The following is a 20,150-nucleotide window of genomic DNA, read 5'->3' as shown; positions in this document are numbered from 1 at the left end:
ATGAAATAAATGTAAATTGAAATGAGAATTATTTCCTAAAATGAATTAATAAAAATGAAAATTATTTCCTAAAATGAAACATATTATCATGAGAATTATTTCCAAAATGAAAATGTACAAGTGTGGTAAAATGACGAAAATGTCGACGTCGTCTCGAAATGCGTGCCCGTGAAATTAGGAAACCCGAAGTATGGTAATTTTCACGTATTTACCAAAATAATAACCCGTAGGAATAGGAAATTATTTGTCATGGAATTAGGAAAGATCCAACGCGGAAAATCACAAAAGTAAAGCTGAGGAAGAGGCGCAACATGAGCTGCGTCCCTTTGAAGAGGCGCAGCAGGTGCTGCGCCTGTTCCCAAGTGGTTCTATTCTGACGGATTTTTGGAAACAGAAATTAGTATAAATAGAAACATCGATGGAGCTTTTATTCACACAATTCTTCCGTCTCTTCTTCGTCTTAATACATAAAATTCTCAAAATAAACTCTTCATCATGAATACTTTGGAGATTCGCTTGAAGGAATGGACCAACGAATTTTCGAACACGGAGAAATATGATATGGGCGCCTATAATCTTGAATCATTGTTGAGTTTAAAACTCATCAAGGTTGTCAAACCGTTCTTGGATGCTTGTCTTGACTATTGGGACCCGAATTACCATGTTTTTGCGTTCCCTAGAGGCGATATTTGCCCATTTCCTGAAGAAATTGCCGCTATTGGTGGGTGGGACCCTGAACACTTGCCTGCCATTCCCTCTACTTCGCAAGGGTACAAGAGCAAATTTAGAGAGTTGCTTGGGTTGACTAGACTCGAGGTGGACCGTCTAGTGACCTCGAAGGGAGTGCGAATGTTGGACTTTATTGACCGATTCATTAACAGGGCCGACCCCACCGTTTCTTATGTTGCTAGGCGGAGGGCATTTGGTTTTTGCTTGTTGCATGTGTACGTCTTCCAAGGGCATGTTGATGAAGACTTGAGAGGTGATCCCCGTCTTCTGGGCCTTGTTGAGCAAATGGAGCTGCGCAGGAGCCCAGCTTGTTTATGCTTAGGAGAGATCCTGTTGGGCTTGGATAATAGGAAAGCCAATCGTGACCTACCGTATTTGGGAAGTCCCGTCATTCTGCAGGTAAAAGACATTTCTTTCTTTTTTTTTTTTTTTTTTTTTTTTTTTTTTTTTTTTTTTTTTTTTTTTTTTTTTTTTTTTTTTTTTTTTTTCTCGTTTTTTTTTTTTTTTTTTTTTTTTTTTTATAGATGTCTAATACCCGCTTTTGGTAGGTTTGGCTTATGGAACGGCTCCGATTGATCGAGCCCCCTGTTTATGTTCCTTCCTATCATGCTCGTTCAATTGCAATGAGGACTAGGCTTTACATAGTGGATTTCACCCGAATCTGCAATTATTGGGAGAACAAACTGAAGAGTGATTATGGTCCCCTGAATAGGTGGATTGTGCCGTGGTGGCATCTCAAATCTGTCACTGGAGTGTCTTCTTTGGATCCTACTCGGTCCGTGCGCATTCTTGGCTTGGAGTTTATGGTGTGCATCTTTCCGGAGAGGCTGATGAGACAGGTGGGACTAAAACAGACAATCCCGAAGCTTGACACCGTCCCGCAGACTGCTGTGGCGCTTACTACAGAGAGCCGAAGGGAGTGGGCCATTAAATGGGCTCAAAGAAATATGTGGTTCTTGAACTCTGCTGCAAATGCCTTGTGGGTGTCGGATTCTTATCTGCGATGGAGGAAAGCTACTACTCCGGAAGAGCGCGAGAGATTGAGGAAGCGCGAGCCCGTTGACTATAAGGTGCGCGAGGTAGAGAAAGAAAAAAAGAAGCATTTGACTGAGGGAGAGGAAGAAGCCGGGTTTCGAGTCGTTCACCCTTCGAAGAAACCGAAGACCTCTCCTATCGTAGAGATGGTGATTGGCAAGAATGGAAAGTCTAGGCCTCGAGAAAGACCTCGGGTGATTAGGTCCGAAGTGGCGCCAGAGCGTCCGGCTCGAGGTCGTGACAAGAAATATGACAAGAATGACAAGGGCAAAGGGAAGATGGAGGAATATCCCGAGTCTTTATTTATTATTGATTATTATTATTATTTATTGTTGTAATAAAAGGTGGGGTTTTTAGAATCCTAGCCTATTCTATTTTTATTATGTAGCGTATTATTATTATTAGGAATTGAATGAAATAAAAAGGTTAAATGGTTATGAAACCTTTGTGATTTTCTATTTATTATTCTTGTCGAATTCCAAATGCAATGAAAATGTCCTTCTATTTACACTTTAAATATACTGGGTTGTATCCTGTGAAGGATTGCCTACGTATTCACTTAAAAAAATGAAATCAAACCCTTGCGCGTAGTTCGAGTAAATGTAAAAGAATAATTGTTCTAAGCAAGAGCTTGTAATGAACTTAGAAAATAAGCATGAGCTTTTTGCTTACTCTGAAGGTGCAAATTTAGTTTATTTGATGATATGAGGATGACAAATCTGTCAAAATGCAAGAGCACAGTGACATTAGCTTATTTCAGCTTGGCCAGGGGCCGTTTATTTAGTGCCACAAGAGCGACACATGGGGTTACGCGAGGCGCGTTTTTGTTCCTATTCTAGGCATAGTACCGTTTTAGTTGGTCAAGGTTTGTCGGGTTTGAAAACTCATTCCCGTCTAGGTCTGTGATTCTAACCGCACCCCCTGGAAGTATGGATTTGACTAGAAATGGTCCGGCCCAATTAGGTTTGAATTTTCCCCGTGGGTCGACAGGTAGAAGAGCTCTAACCGATTTAAGTACTAAGTCTCCTTCCTTGATGTTTCTTGGCCTAACCCTTTTGTTGAAAGCTCATTTGATACGGGCTTGATATGTTTGGACATTATGCAAGGCGCGTAGCCTACGTTCATCCAGGAGGATGAGTTCTTCATATCTATCCCTCTTCCAATCGGCTTCTGGGATTTGACTTTCGACTAAGATACGCAAGGATGGTATCTCTAGCTCGACTGGTTGTACAGCTTCCATGCCGTAGGTCAAATAGAAAGGAGTAGCCCCAGTGGGCGTCCTAACAGATGTACGATATCCTCACAAAGCGAAGGGTATCTTGCTCGGCCAATCTCGATAGTTGTCAATCATTTTCTTGAGAATCGTGACAACATTCTTGTTTGCCGCCTCTACCGCGCCGTTAGTCTGCGGTCTATAGGGCGAAGAGTGGTGGTGCCTAATTTTGTACTTGGCTAACAATTGCTCAGTTTCAGCTTGGAAATGTGATCCATTATCACTAATGATCTCATGTGGGCAACCGTATCGACAGATGATGTTGTTTTGTATGAACTTTGCCACATTTTTAGCCGTGAGACTAGTGTAGGAAGCCGCTTCTACCCATTTGGTGAAATAATCGATTGCCACTAGGATGAAACAGTGACCTCCTGTTCCGGCTGGGGTTATCTTCCTGATTATGTCAATTCCCCAAGCAGAAAATGGCCAAGGAGATGTCATTGTATAGAGCAATGAAGGAGGGACATGTTGTACATTCCCGAAGATTTGGCAATTGTGGCAATGTCTTACGTATTTGATGCAATCGGATTCCATTGTGGTCCAATAATACCCCAAACGCGTGATTTTCTTTGCCATTATGGGTCCACTCATGTGAGGACCGCATTCTCCATCGTGGACTTCTTCCATCACCTTTCGTGCCTGTGAATGATCAAGACAACGTAGGATTACACCAAGAGGTGTTCTTTTGTATAACTCTCCTTGCATGAGAACGTATTGGGAAGCTAGTAGGTGTATAGCACGTTGTCCCTTCTTGTCCATATCGGGTGGATAAGTACCATTGAGCTTAAAATTCAGGATTGCTTGGAACCAGGGTTCCTGTGCGATTTCCTCTCCATCGGTGATTTGGTGTACATAAGCCGGCTCTGATCGTCGTTCGATGCACAAAGGCCTTTCCACCATGTCATCTGGCATATTAATAAAAGATGCAAGTTTCGCAAGAGCGTCTTCAAATTGATTTTCTTCCCGAGGTAGGTGTAGATACGTCACGTGATCAAAGAATTGGGCAACTTGGTCTATTCTGGCTTGATAAGGTGCTAGGCTTTCGCTTCGGATTTTCCAAGATCCCGTAACTTGATTGATGATCAGGGATGAATCCCCATGTACTCGGAGGTTTTTAATGCCTAAGCTCACTGCCGCTTGTAGTCCAATGAGACAAGCTTCGTATTCTGCAGCGTTATTTGTCACCTCGAAGTCGAGTTTGACAGCAATTGGTGTATGCTCGCCTTCAGGAGAAATGAGCAACACTCCTATTCCAAATCCTCTTAAGTTTGATGCTCCATCAAAGTAAAGGTCCAAGGAGTCTACATCAGTTTAGAGTATATCCTCGTCTGGAAATGACCAAGTGTCTATTGTTTGTGCATCATTGATGGGATTTTCTGCGAAGAATTCGGCAATGGCGCGACCTTTTATAACTTTCAGAGGTACGTATTTGAGGTCAAATTCTGAGAGCATCAAGGTCCATCTTGCTAGACGTTCATTGAGGACGGGTTTTTCGAAGAGGTATTTGACTGGATCCATTTTGGAGTATATTTTGACGGAGTAGCTAAGCATGTAATGGCGTAGCTTCTACGTTACCCACACAAGAGCGAGGCATGTCTTTTCGAGTTGTGAGTATTTGCACTCGTACTCTAAGAACTTCTTACTAAGGTAGTAGTAGCCCTTTCTTCACTTCCTACGGTCTGAGCTAGCATGGCACCCATGGCTGTTTCGGTTACTGTGAGATATAAACCAAGAGGTTGATCTCGTTGAGGTGGCATGAGCACTGGTGGTTTAGCCAATATCTCTTTGATTCGGTCAAACGCCTTCTGACAATCATCATCCCACATGGTGTGGTCCGTTTTCTTGAGCTTCTTGAATATAGGCTCGCAAATCATGGTGAGTTTCGATATGAATCGACTTATATATTGCACTTTTCCCAGGAATCCTCTGACTTCTTTTTCTGTTTGAGGTTGTGGCATTTCGATCAGAGCCTTGATCTTGGAAGGGTCTATTTCTATACCTCGTTGGCTAACGACGTATCCTAGGAGTTTGCCAGATGTTACTCCGAATGTACATTTATGAGGATTGAGCCTCATGTTGTACTTTCGTAGCCTTGCGAAGAATTTGCGAAGGTTCGCAATATGCCCTTCTCTATCCTTGGATTTGACAATCATATCGTCTACGTATAACTCAACTTCTTTGTGCATCATATCATGTAAGAGTGTAGTTGCGGTGCGTTGATATGTAGCTCCGACGTTGATCAATCCAAATGGCATGACCGTATAGCAATAGGTTCCCCATTGAGTGACAAAGGCGGTCTTATGCATGTCTTCTATGGCCATCTTAATTTGGTTATAACCCGCATACCCATCCATGAAAGATAGTAACGCGTGGTCTGCGGTATTGTCCACCAATATATCGATGTGTGGTAGAGGGAAGTCATCTTTAGGAATTGCTTTGTTTAAGTCCCTAAAATCAACACAAACACGGATTCTCCCATCCTTTTTGGGTACGGGTACTATGTTGGCTACCCAGTCAGAATACTCGGAAACTTTGATGAACCCGGCTTTGAATTGCTTGTCAACTTCTTCTTTAATCTTGAGAGCTCATTCTGTCCTCATTCGTCGAAGCTTCTGTTTTACAGGTTTGAAACCTGGCTTAATCGGGATTCTATGTTCGGCGATATCCCTGTCGATCCCTGGCATGTCTTTGTAGGACCAAGCGAAAACGTCTTTGAACTCGTTTAGGAGGTCTATGAAATCGGCCCTTTCGGTAGAGCTCAAGGTAGTCCCTATCCTAAGTTCTTGGGGTTCTAGTTCGGTTCCTACATTGATGGGTTCAGTGTCCTCTATTACTGGTCCCCCTTCCCCTTCCTGTAGTATTTCTTTGGCTACGTAGGGAGGTATTTCGATCGAGTCTGGGTCTTGGTCATCCTCAGTATCATCGTAAACAGAATTGCACTCAAGATAACACAAAGAGTAAGCAGAATCTGATTTATTCATATTAAAATTTGAGTAAAGTTGAAACAAAGAAGCCAACTGATCCATGGTCAGTGGCGGCAAAGGGACTGTGGTTGGGACATTTCCCGAACTACTGTGACTACTCGAGGCTAAGCTAGGAGAAACAAAGGGAGTGGGGATGACGACAGGAGGAGACTCTCTAATGACTTCTCTAGACTCCGACTCTGGCTCCGACTCCGACTCGAACTCATCATTTTCTGGTTCTCCTTTGAACATCTCTCCTTCTCCAGTGGTGAGCTTGAAAAGTCTTCCTTGATTGTTGGTCCACTTGATTGATTTTCTCCATCCTTTCTGCTGACTTGCGTTGGTTTCTGTGATTAACGCGGTGGGGTTGAAACGATCGTCTTGAAGTATCATGGTAATGATCTCGTCCTGCGCGGCCCTAACAAATCGATCTTCTCCAAATAATAGGCTAACAACTTGTTCGTCTAAGCAAGGTGCTTGACGGGTTTTGACGTTAGGAACCGTCTCTGGAGGGATGAAGTAGCAATCGTGAAAGATCTCGATTCCGGCTAGCTTCCTCTCGAGATAATGCCAAGGCTCGGGAAATCCGTGAAAGAGTTCTAGACTTCCTTCTTCAACAAAGTACCCATTCAGGGTAGGGAGATAGGGTCGCATTTGGACTCCTACATGCTTACGGTTTTGGACTTGAGCAAGCATCTCAAGAACCTCTTCTTTAGTGGGTTTGTACTCTAATCCAAGTGGTATCCTTTTTTAGTTGCCTTCCTTATATGGTGCGAAGGTGTTTCTTCGGGTAGGGTTCAAAGGCATTCCGGGGAAGTATCCCTGGGTTTTGAGTATGTGGTTGACCACCAAGTTGGAGTAGGGATCATAGTATAAGGGTGCCAACTCGCTTTCTATGACACTTATGCTTTGGAAGCCCCCAAGTTCATATACGGGATCTGCAAGGACTTGATTGTTCGACTGCTTTTCGATTATTGCCTTGATGGGTGACGAAGTGATCGTCACCACTTTGCAATTTAGTGGGATCTTGATCTTTTGATGAAGGGTGGATGTTACCGCTTTGGAAGCGTGAATCCAAGGTCTTCCTAGAAGTATGTTGAAGGATGCTTCGATGTCCACTATTTGGAAGTTAACCTTTCGCTCAATTGGCTCTGTGGCTATGGTTAGGTTAACAAGTCCTACCACCTTTCGTCGTGTACCATCATATGCACGCACACCTTGATTGGTAGGGGTCCAATCCAACCCTTTCATGCCTAATTTGTATGCCGTTTTGAGGGGTATGACGTTGACCGCGGAGCCATCATCTACCAAGGTCATTGGCACGTTATTCTTTAGACAAATGACAGTGATGTAAAGAGCTAAATTGTGACTAGCGCCAAAAGGTGGCAAATCTTCGTCTGAGAAAGTAATAGGATTACTTAGCTTTGCTGACTCTTGGAAGACCAAGTTGACTACATCTTCGGGTGTCGAGTTATGTGCTACATTTAGTTTGGCCAAAGCTTGCAGTAAAGCTTGGCGATGTGGGAATGAGCTTGCTATTAATTGCCAGACTGAAAGATCAACCTTTGTCTTCTGTAATTGCTTGAGCAAATGGTCAGTGGAGTCCTCTTCGTTATCATTTGGTGTGACAACGTTGGTTGGACCATTTTGAGTAGTGTTTTGGTATGGACGTCCCGAACGAGTTAGATGGTCCACGTCTTGGTCTTCACCATTTTGGACTATTTCCTTGACTAGGGAGTTCTCAATGAGGTACTCGTCCTCGTCATCGTCGGCCCAAACTCCATTGATTGTAGCTAGTTTCCTTATTCTCGTGATTTCATCTTCTAGTCGTATGATTTGATCGACTAGTTTATCAACCACGGTGACTACTTCTTGCATAGTAGCATTTTGAGTGAAGATTAGTGGCACATGCTCCTTAGGTGTTGCATTAGGGTTATGTAGAGTTGTCACCACATTTTCCAATTCCCAAACTTGTCTATCCACACTCCTTGCCCATGTGATGAAGTCGGAAATGGTAGGGGAGATAGTAGAGTAGAACCCTTCATTCTCGATCGCGTGGATTTCATTTTCAACTGGAGAAATGAGATGTGAACAATCTAAGGTAGATTCTTCACTTGTGATCACTAGAATCCCAAGAGGGTTCTGAGTGTTGTTGGGTTTACCTCCCGGCGGTATCGGTAGTCGACCGTCCTCGATCATGTCTTGAAGCACATTTTTCAATTTGTAGCATTTTTCTGTGTCATGCCCCTTGCCCCTATGATATTCACAGTATGAGTTCTCATCCTTGAACTTGGACTTCTTTTCAGGTTCGGGCGTAGGTCCTATGGGTTGGAGTTTGCCTTGTTTCATTAACCTCTTTAGAGCGTTGGAGTAAGTATCCCCAAGATTTGTGAATTTCCTTGGTAGGGTACTCTTCTTGGATGGCTCGAGTAGGTTAACTTCATCGGTCTTGCTAGTGGAGCCGTATGAACGACTTGTTGAGTCTTGATATCCTCGACCCACCGTTTTAGACAAGAGCCCTTTACGGATGTCATCTTCAAATCTCGTCCCTAGTATGGTTAAGTCCTTGAAAGTTTTAATGTTTTAGTACCTCAAATGACTGGCGTAGATGGGTTTTAGATTATTCACGAACTTCACCACAAGGGTAGCCTCATCCGGGCGTTCAACTAGTTGGGTACTAGTATTCCTCCACCTACTTAAGAAGTCGGTGAAACCTTCTTTGTCATTTTGGGTAAGAACCTCTAGAGTGCGCATGTTAACTTGGATCTCAGCAATATCCGCGTATTGCTTAGAAAACTCGATCGTGGTGTCTTCCCAAGTAGCGATCTTCTTGTGTTCTAGAGAGTAGAACCATTGCTTTGGGATGGTGTCGAGAGATGAAGGAAAGATCCTTAAGAACATCTCGGGTTTGATGCCTTTGATAGACATATAACCCTTAAAGGCACGGATGTGGTTCAAAGGGTTTTCATGCCCCTTGAATTTAGGGATATCCGTTATGTTGAAGTTAGTTGGCAATTTGGAATTGACGGCCTCATACTTGCGATTATTCTCCCTATAAATGTCCTCCCCTTTGAGGTACATCAATTGCTCCTCTAAGTATTGGAGCCTTTTCTCAGCTGCAGTCACACCCATAGGAGGGCTGTCGTCCCTGAAGTCATTCACGAAGTCATCAACGACTTCACTTTCTCGAGGAGGAATCCTTGTTTCTACAGTATAGATCCGGCCCTCGATGGTGTCAAGGCGATCATGCACTTGGTCTTGGGTAAGTTGGATTTGAGCTAGCGCGGCTAGGATTCGATCATTACCATCTTGAAGTTGATTGAAATTCACGTCGCTTGTTTCAGGCATTTTGGAAACTAGACAAGAGATCGATGACGAATCAAAACACGATCGACCACTCTAACACACTTACTAAGAGAGAGAAGTTTTGACTTGTGAAGTGGGTGTATGCCACTTGTGTCAGTGAGTTTTGAAGAAATGATAAAGTTTGAAAATGTATGTCCTAGTCAACTATAGTGTAGTAGTTGTAGGAGTGGACTTGAAGTGAGGTTTTTGAAATGGGCTTGGGCCCGAATTTTGACTCGACAAACGGACAGAGTTTTGACTGGGTTTTGCGCTAATCAATGGCCTTTTCGAAATTTTCATTTTGAAAATGGGTTTTGATTTTTACAAAAATCGTCATGGTTTCGTTTAGAAATGGTGATCACGTAAGGTACAAACATTTATACAAGCATTATAACGGGATGCTGAGTGCATTTTAAAAAGGTTTTGGTTTAAAGGGTGGGTTCCATACCGAACAATCAAACCCGAAGTCTGTGGAGAGGCTCGTACCAAACAAGAGTAAGGCCGATTCCTAGTCCATTCCCTCAAGTAGTGAAGGTCCTTGATACAAACAAGAGTAAGCATCATGGTATGGATGACGTCAATCAGTATCCATCCTTAGGCCCAAATAAGAATTAGGACCGTTTAGACGGGACGATTGGTCGAATGGGTTGGGTTGGGCCTAGGAAGGCCGAATAAAACGGTCTAGGAAGACCGAGTTATAAAAACCGACAATTGTCTTGTACAAACTATTCCCTAACCTTGTTCAAGTTTCACCCTTGGCTACACGTAAGTGTATTATCCCCAGCAGAGTCGCCAAACTGTGGACAATGGGCCACGGGGGCGCTTGGGAGAAGAACAAGCGTTTGCATTTGTGGAGTCGCCACCAATTTATTGTGGAAAATTGGAAACCGTTCGAATACCTCGTGTCATGTCAAGACACAAAGTAGTGACATGAACACCAAGAACTCGTTACCCTTAGCATTCTATGTCTAGAATGACTCTCGTGGATGCCAATGAACACGGATGTTCACAAAGATCTGGAGTAAGGGGTGAGGGTACGTATTAGGAAGCTCTTTTGATCGAACACCTAATCCCGCCCCCCTCGATAGCGGCTTCTACTAATGATTAGGGACATCGTCTATACTTGATATACCGTCGGTTAAATGCATGCAATGCAACATCCAAGTTTTAATCCTAACATGTGAGAATTAACTAAGTTGGTTAACAATTAATTTAGCATACAATTAATGTCGAAGTAGGATTTAGTGCTCAATTACATGTGAAGGCATACAAATGATACAAGAGACATGACAAATACAATAAACAAAATTACAATAATGAAAATTACAATAGTTACATTGGGTTCATTGATGATTTATGTCGAAAATACCTTTAAAACGGATAATTTGAGAAAAAGAATAAAAGAAAGAAATAACGAACAGATCAATAGGTGATAATACGGATAATAGTTAATTATACGTAAGCTAATTAGATAGGTCAAGGCAGAAACGGAAGTTCAGAGACAGAAATCAACCTGGAACAGGCGAAGCAGGACTGCGCCCTTTGGAAGAGGCGCAGCAGACGTTGCGTCTGTTCCAAAGGTGAGTTCTGGCTGTGAAGCCGGAACTGCAAATCGTTAATATTAATTGATGATTTTAAGGATCGATTATATTATTTACTTGGATGGAAGTGATTATCAGGTTACTTACATATGATTGATGGTCATAAAAGCAATAAACAATGGACGAGACGGATGCAAACTAATTAATACATGAATGAACGATTGATTAGTGACATAGGTGAACAAAATAGATTAAACATGACGAATTAATGACAAATTAACGACGAAAATAACAATAAACAGGTGGAAGATATATCAAAGATCGAATTCCGGAAACTCAATATGAATGAATTGAATTTCTACAACCCGTATTGATTTTAATGATAAAAACCCGCAAATATTAATTACTTGGGATTTAAGTCGGAATTTAATGATGAATTAAACGTGTTAATGAATGATAAATAATATACATGTGAGATTATTATGCTATTAAATCAAAGAATTAATGAAAACAAATAAAAGTTGACGAAGTACAGAGGACGAAAGAAGAAGAAAGGAAGCAGGAACTGCGGCAGCCTCACGAAGAGGCGCAGCAGGCACTGCGCTCCTTCGAAGAGGCGCATCAGTTGCTACGTCCTTTCTCGACGGTTTGTCTTCTGGAAATCCGTAAAAAGAGTTTTAAACAAAAGGTTTTAGAAATCGGTTTTAAGAGGTATTTACGACATAAACCTTACATTAGTGATACAAAAAGGTAAATAACAATAAATAAAGAGAGATTTACACCCTCAGACTTACATGTTTGACGAAACGAGATGAACTAAGTTTACGATTAGTGATGCTCGACTCGAATGTAGCGAAAGTGCCCTCGTAAGAGGAAAACGATTAAGATTAATTAAGTTGATTGATGTGGAGTTGGTCAAATTGGTCGGTCATGCAAACGAGGCTGGTACTCAGAAGGATCCGAGCTTACGTGGTCGAATGTTCAAGCACGTAGACGCCAAAAAGTAAGAATAAAGGTCTAGAATGCAAAGGGAGAAGAGAAGGGCGGATACTCGCGTGAGAAATATGAGGAGCGAAGGCTCCTATTTATACTTATCACGTGAAGGAATAGAGTTTTCGGAGAGACTTTGGAAGTGAATCTCGGAAAGATATGAAAAAGATACGAAAAATACGCAGAAAAGGACCTGGGAAGAGGCGCAGCAGTCACTGCGTCTCTTGGAAGAGGCGCAGCACCTGATGCGTCTGTTCCCAAGTGGTTTCCTCCTGCGGAAGAAAGATTTCCGTGTTTAAGTTATGGAATGACGGGATAATTTGGTTTTCCTTAATATTTTGTATGAATATTATGGGAAATTGTATACCAAAGATTAAAAGATTGTGAAATATTTATAAAATATGGAATAGAAATATCAGGAACATTCCAGAACATTCCGACTCGGGATTTAACGATTATCATAAAATGAAGACGGTTTTAGGCCCGGACTCCGAATGTACTCTAATTACTGTCAAAATGACCGTATCGGCACGTAGATGACAACTAAGAGGTAGACATCAGTGTTTGAGCGATCACTTGATGATAAACTTACGAACTGTCACAAATCATTCCGCGTACCAAACATGCGGCCCAATCATCACCGGGTGTTTTGCGGGAGGTGCAGAAAGGAGGTATCTACGCTAGTTCAGTTCCTACGTTGATGGTTTCAGTATTCTCTATCACTGGTCCCCCTTCCCCCTCTTGTAGTATTTCTTTGGCTATGTAGGGGAGTATTTCGATTGAGTCAGGGTCTGGGTCATTCTCATTATCATCGTAAACAGAATTACATTCAAGATAACACGAAGAGTAAGCAGAACCTGATTTATTCATTTTAAGATTTGAGAAAAGTTGAAACAAAGAAGCCATTTAATCTGTGGTCAGTGGCGGTAAAGGGACAGCGGTTGGGACATTTCCCGAACTACTGTTGCTATTTGACACTAGGCTAGGAGAAACGAGGGGAGTGGGAATGACGACAGGAGGAGACTCTCTAGGAACTTCTCTAGACTCCGACTCTGATTCTGACTCGGACTCTGACTCGAATTCTTCGTCTTCTGGTTCTCCTTTGAACATCTCTCCTTATCCAGTGGTGAGCTTGAAGAGTCTTCCTTGATTGTTTGTCCACTTGATCGATTTTCTCCATTCTTTCTGCTGATTGATGTTGGTTTCTGTGTCCAGTGTGGTAATGATTTTATCTATGATGCTTTCGGCGTTCTTGATTAAGGGAAGATCTTGGAGGTAGACATCCTCCTCGCTATATGTCCATATCCCATTGATCACCTCTTCTTTTGGAGAGATAAGATGTCAGCAATTTAAGGTAGATTCATCACTTGTAATCACCAGAATTCCAAGAGGATTCTGAGTGTTGTTATGCTTACCTCCAGGTGGTATTGGTAGGCGACCGTCTTCAATCATATCTTGAAGTACATTTTTCAATTTGTATCATTTTTCTGTATCATGTCCCTTACCTCTATGGTATTCGCAGTACGAATTCTCATCCCAGAACTTGGATTTCTTTTCCGGTTCGGGTGTAGGGCCTATGGGTTGAAGTTTACCCAGCTTTATCAACCTCTTTAGAGAGTTGGAATATGTGTCCCCTAGATTTGTGAACTTCATTGGAGGGGTATTCTTCTTAGATTGTTCGAGGAGGTTAACTTCATCAGTCTTCCTAGTAGAGCCGCAAGAACGACTTGTTGAGCCTTGATATCCACGACCTATTGTTTTGGACAAGAGCCCTTTACGGATGTCATCCTCGATCCTCGTCCCTAGTACGGTTAAATCTTTGAAGGTCTTGATGTTTTGATACCTCAAATGATTTGCATAGATAGGCTTTAGGTTGCCATGAATTTCTCTACGAGGGTAGCTTCATCCGGACGTTCGACAAGTTGAGTACTAGTCTTCTTCCACTGACTTAGGAAGTCGGTGAAACCTTCTTTGTCATTTTGGGTAAGAACCTCTAAAGTGCGCATGTTGACTTGGATTTCAGCATTATCCGCATATTGTTTAGCAAACTCGATTGCGGCATCATCCCAGGTAGCGATTTTCTTGTGCTCTAGCAAATAGAACCATTGTTTTGGGATGGTGTCAAGAGATGAAGGAAAGATCCTTAAGAACATCTCGGGTTTAATGCCTTTGATAGACATGTAATCCTTGAAAGCACGGATATGGTTCAAAGGGTTTTCATGCCCTATGAATTTCGGGATATCCGTCATGTTGAAGTTGGTTGGCAACTTGGAACTCACGGCCTCATATTTGCGATTGTTTTCCCTATAAATGTCATCCCCTTTGAGATACATCAATTGCTCCTCCAAGTATTGGAGTCGTTTCTCAGCTGCAGTCATACCTATGGGAGGGTTTTCGTCACTGAAGTTGTTCACGAAGTCATCAGCCATCTCACTTTTTCGAGGAGGCATCCTCGTTTCCACGGCATATATTCGGCCCTCAATGGTGTCAAGGCAATCATACACTTGGTCTTGAGTGACTTGGATACGAGCTAGCGCGGCTAGGATTTGATCATTACCATTCTGGAGTTGGTTGAAGTTCACGTCGCTTGTTTCAGGCATCTTGGAAACTGAATAAGAGATCGACGGCGAATCAAAACACGATCGACCATTCTAGCACCCTTACTCGAAAAGAAATGTTTTGACTCGTGAAGTGGGAGTGTGCCACTTGTGTCAAGTGAGTTTTGAGGAAATGACAAACTTTGAAAATTGTTGGTCCTAGTCAACTTTAGTGTAGTCGTAGGAGTGGATTCGAAGTGAGATTTTGAAATGGGTTTTGAGGCCCGTATTTTGACTCGACAATTGGACAGAGTTTTGACTTGTTTTGTGATAATGTTAATTGGTTTTAACTTATAGCAAATTACTCATAATGAATGAAAATTTTATGTTTATGAGACAAGGAGCTTGGTGTGAGTAATAGGGAATATGTAGCTTTTTTTTTACATTTCTTATTTTATTTTATTATATTATATTATATTATATTATATTATATTATATTATATTATATTATATTATATTATATTCTACTATAAAAACTTCATATATAAAAGTAATAGATAAAGATAATAATGAGAATATAAACCCAAAAAACTTCATATACTCTGCGATAGTTGGTTTTGGTGAGACGGGTGCAGTTGGGAAAGGCGACAGAGAGGAAGGGTTTCGAGCGTTCGTCGGTGTTGGGAATAAGGGCGTTTGATTGGTTAGCCATGGGTAGAAAGCCGAGTACAACAATGAGGAAGACGAGGTTTAGGATCGATATAGAAGCTGATACCATGTAAATGATAAAAATGGTTTGTATATTGAATGAATGTTAAACGATGTACAAGCTCCTAATATATACTAATACAATACTTAACAGTATGCTAAACTAAAGCTAGAAAATAGGGTTTGTTACAACAATATTGACTAAAAACAAAGGATAAAGAACATGTGCCAATATAGCTAAGTTGTTGCATCTTTGTAGGATGTAGAGTTTGAGTGTGAGTGAATAATATCTTCAACAGACATGACAAATTTTAGGATTATTTAACGCTAGTGCAGGCAAAGGTTAACACTTACAAACATGCATGGATCCGGATAATAATTCATCGACATCCCATATAGTCTTATCACATATTAATATGAATTTCATACAAGACTGTAAAATCTCACCACAGAAGGGACCTCCTCGGACTTATGAAGCGGACACACTCTCCTCCTCGATGGGCGCGGCCCAAGCCCCTATGCGAATCTAACAATACCTTCTCTGTTTTCTTTGATTAAAGAAACTCATTACTGATTACCCTACCAATTGTTCCCATTGAACCTTGTTCATAAACCTTGAGTCCAGTGGCGAAGCCAAGGGCTAGCAGGGTTGCCAGCCATCTCTAGACAATGAAAACTTTAATTCAAATTTCGTAGATTTATTTAAGTTTAGTTTATTGTATTACTCGGGATCGCTTCCCTGAACTTTTTTCCACCTAACTATAAGTTTTTACTCTGCCTAAGTCTATAATTCTGACTCATTTATAGTTGCAGTTTGTGACATATTTCCACTGTCCCGGTCAATTGTTGTCCTTCGGTTTTGGCACAAAGACCAAGAAAAGAAGAGGGGTCAGTTACTAAATGATAAGTGAACCAAATTGAGTGTGAATGATCAATTTACTCATGAAGTTCATTCTTAAAATAGAAAGGACAACAATTGACTAAAACACTATAAAATGAAATAGGACAATAAATGACCGAAACAGAAAGAGTATTACCCAACTTCTCATAATGAATGTACATTTCTGGTTTGCAAATGCAAGAAGCAAATGTTGCGTGCAAACTTCCGTTCTTATGCATCCATTATGCATGTTGTTAACAAATAACAAACTTATAATTTTTTATTTTGGTTTCCGCAAACTTTCGTTCTTATGCATCCATTATGCATGTTGTTAACAAATAACAAACTTATAATTTTTTATTTCGGCTTCCGTTAATGAACTGATATCCAAATTTTGAGATAAAACTGATATCCACCTAACTTATTACTCTAATGAACTGATGTTTGGTTCATCATGAAAAAATAGAATTCCATGAAACAGATAGAATTCCCATGCACTTTTTCAATGACTAGTTCTTGCTCCGCGTCCGGTAGTGGTGGAGCCAGGGAGGGATTAGCAGGGGCGGTCATTCCCGTTGACGTTTAAAAATTTCGAAATTTTTAGTTAAAATTTTCGAATTTTTTTGAGGCCCCCTTATAATATTACTGTTTCGCCCCCACTAAAAATTTTCTCCCGCGCTGACTTAAATTCCTGGCTCCGCCACTAGTGCCCGGCGCGGTGCCCCAATTTGGCTAATCGTCTAGCGAATCTCATTAGTAGACATTGAAATAGAAACGTAAACTTCCTTTCACCAGGTAAAAAATGTCGGTAGAATAAAGTAGCATAAAAAAGACATTTACGTAAAATACTTAAAGCACAGCTTGAGTATAATATAAATCGAAACGCTACAAACCCTATGTTAGGGTGCAAACCCTTGTCCCACATCGGTAGAATATAATAGTATGAGGCCTTTTGGGAGGAGCACAAGAGTAAATTCGTGAGGGCTTGACCCAAAGCGGACAATATGGTACTATTATAGGTTGTGGACAAAGATGCAGCAGAGGCCTAACACGGGATATTCACGCTTCCGCACAACAAGTGGTATCAGAGCCCAAGGTTCGACTTGTGCTAGACACGAGGATGCATCAGCAGGCCCAAGACTTGAAGGGGTACATTGTAAGCATGAAACTCCTAGCTCGGGGGTGAGTCCTTGAGCAGGCCCGATCCAGGGTTAAATGGATGAAAGACGTCATAGATCTTGTAGGACAAAGACCATTTGCGTACCAACAGGTCCCGAAAATTTCAGATTAGACGGAGTTAAAACGGATGTATAAAAGCTTGACAAAAATAACCGACATCGGTGTAAAACAGAGTACAACTTACTCTAGACACCTCGTTTCTACACCTTCCGTCAACCACCCAGTGATGATTGGACCACACGTTTGATCATGCGGAGTGATTTATGTCATTTCGTAACTTCGTCGACAAGTGATAGCTTAAACAGTCGAGTCAACCTCATGGTCGTCATCTACGCGTCGATACGATCATTTTTACAGTAATTAGAGTACATTTGGAGTCCGGGTCAAAAACCGCTTCCATTTTCTAAACCGTCTTAAACCCGAGTCGGAATATTCTGGAATTTTTCGGGATATTATTCCCAACTTATATCTTTTATCATGAAAATATCTACCCTGTGGAATAAGGAAGCCTACATGTTCCCTAATTCCTAAATAAACCACGGAAATCTTTCTTGCTGAGGAGGAAACTGTCCAAGAGAGAACGCAGCAGGTACTACGCCTCTTGGAAGTATCATAGTCCTGATGCGCCTCTTCCTGGGCTGCTTTTTTCTCCGTTTTCCATATTACTTCTGGATTTCTTTCTTAATCCTACTTTTACCATAATTCCTCCACGTGGTTAATATACATAGAGGCCTCCGCCTCACACATTTTTCACGCCAGTATCCGCCATTCTCTTCTCTTTTTGCATTTTAAGACCGCGCTCTTGCTTTTGGATGCCTGCGTGCTTATTCTAAGCGACCACGTAAGCTCAGATCATTCTAAGTACCAGTCACGTTTGCATTACCGACCAATTTGACCACTACACTTTAATCAACTCAATCAATTTTTTCTAAATCCTCTTAAGAGGGCACTTTCATATTACATCGAGTCGAGCAATCACTAAAACGACAACTTAGTTAATCTCGCTTCATCAAACATGTAAGTCTGATGATGTAAAACGTAATATTATTTATTGTATTTTATTTTGTATCAATTAATGTACTGATTTATATCATAAGTATGCGCAAAACCGTTTTTAAAATCATCTTTTTTCAAACATATTCTTCAAAACAACAGCGATATGACGTCGAGAAGAAACGCATCAACTGATGCGCCTTCTGGAATAGTCGCGACATCTACTGCGCCTCTTCCAGGGGCTGCTTATCAGTTGCTGCTTTTCTTCTTCTTCCTCGTGCAACTGTTGGTCATTTTCGTTTCTTCGTCTTTTTGTTTTCTCTTCTTTATTTCTTCAAATCTTTTATAATTTCAGTTTCCAAATTACTTTATGAAACACTTTTCAATAATTTCCGAACTAAAGCCCTTATAACTAATATTTGCGTGTTTTCGTTATTAAATTCGGAGCTCGAATTTAAGAGACTCGATTTGTTCATATCAAGTCCCTTGAATTCGTTTTTGATATATGATTTCTATTCTGTTTTTTCATCGATCTTTATTTTCCAGTTTATTAACCTAACTCGAGTTTTGTATATAAACCGATTCCGACATCATAAATAACTAAATTATAATATTGTGGACACAGCCACCCGTGCACCCGCTCATTGGTTGAGTAGATCTCCTCGCGAGACATGTCATGTCAATACGAATAATTGTGTCATTCATTCCTTAGACCGTGAGTTGTCCTATTTTTGTGCACATTTTATGAAACAAACTTGATGCATATATTTTTAGCCTCACATTGCCAAATTACCATTGTTTCGACCCTTTAAACTAGCTCCACTTTTGTTTATCTCTTTTGAGCCTTAACCTTTCATTTGGCATACCTACTATACTAACTACAACCCCAAAACAACTGACCTTAATCAAAAAAATTGTCTATGAGTTTGTGGTAGTATGAAAAAGGGAATTTGAGTATTGGTTTAAATTGATGTGCACGATCCATTTGTGTTGAAAGTTTGGGTTCTAATTTGGCATAATACTTAAATAAGAGGTTTTTGAAAAAAAAAAAAGAAGACGAAAAATAGAAAAGAAGACTAATGTGAAAAGAAAAAGAGTTTTACTTATTATTTATTTAAATTATGTTTGATGAGAAATGGCGAGCAATACTCCTTACGCATCATTAAAGGAGTAGAAAAAGGCGTTGCAAAATAAAGTGGGCATTTGATGTTTTTCAAAGTGAGTCGGGTTTACACAATTTTTACTTGATTTTAGGAAACCAAATTCTTGTTAGGGTGTAGATGTTACTCCTTTGTTGCAATAAAGGGATCATATCATGTTTTTCCAAAGTGAGTCGGGTTTACACAATTTTTGTTTGATTTTGGGAAACCAAATTCTTGTTAGGATGTAAATGTTGCTCATTTGTTGCAATAAAGTCGGGAAGAAGAAATTTTGACAACTCCTTGATATGAACTTCACTTTATCCAAACGGTGCTTGGAGCAATCCCGTTCCGACCTATCCCTAAGCCTCGTTATAACCCTTTATTTCATTTATGTGCATTCTCCCTTTTTGCATCTCACATGGTCGTAGGATAGGATTACACATTAAATTACGGGCACGGTTTACGAGTCGTAGTAGGAGAGTGTTTTTGTTAAATTTTGCACAATAAAACACCTGTTCTTCAAATGTACGATGAATGAATACCGTTAGGAGGCCGGTAGTCTAGGTCCCCTCTACAAATCTAACCAGCCAAACATCATCCTGCTCCCTTTCACTCCCACGGTCATATTTGGCTACTTGCTACCTAATCAGCCTCTTATCTTCCTCATCCATTATGTATATCACAATGATATCTCTTTCTCTATATTTAAGTCATCTCTATACAATTTTGATGAATTTGAAGGAGATATGGAATTCACTAAAGTGAGCTAGTGCATTTATAGATTTTTTTTTTATTATTCTGTTCAATTTCGTCATATGCATTTAAATATTTTTGC

Source organism: Silene latifolia, chromosome 2 (genome assembly GCF_048544455.1).
Source record: "Silene latifolia isolate original U9 population chromosome 2, ASM4854445v1, whole genome shotgun sequence".
NCBI classification, from domain to species: Eukaryota; Viridiplantae; Streptophyta; class Magnoliopsida; order Caryophyllales; family Caryophyllaceae; genus Silene; species Silene latifolia.
Note: the sequence above shows the minus strand (reverse complement) of the source record.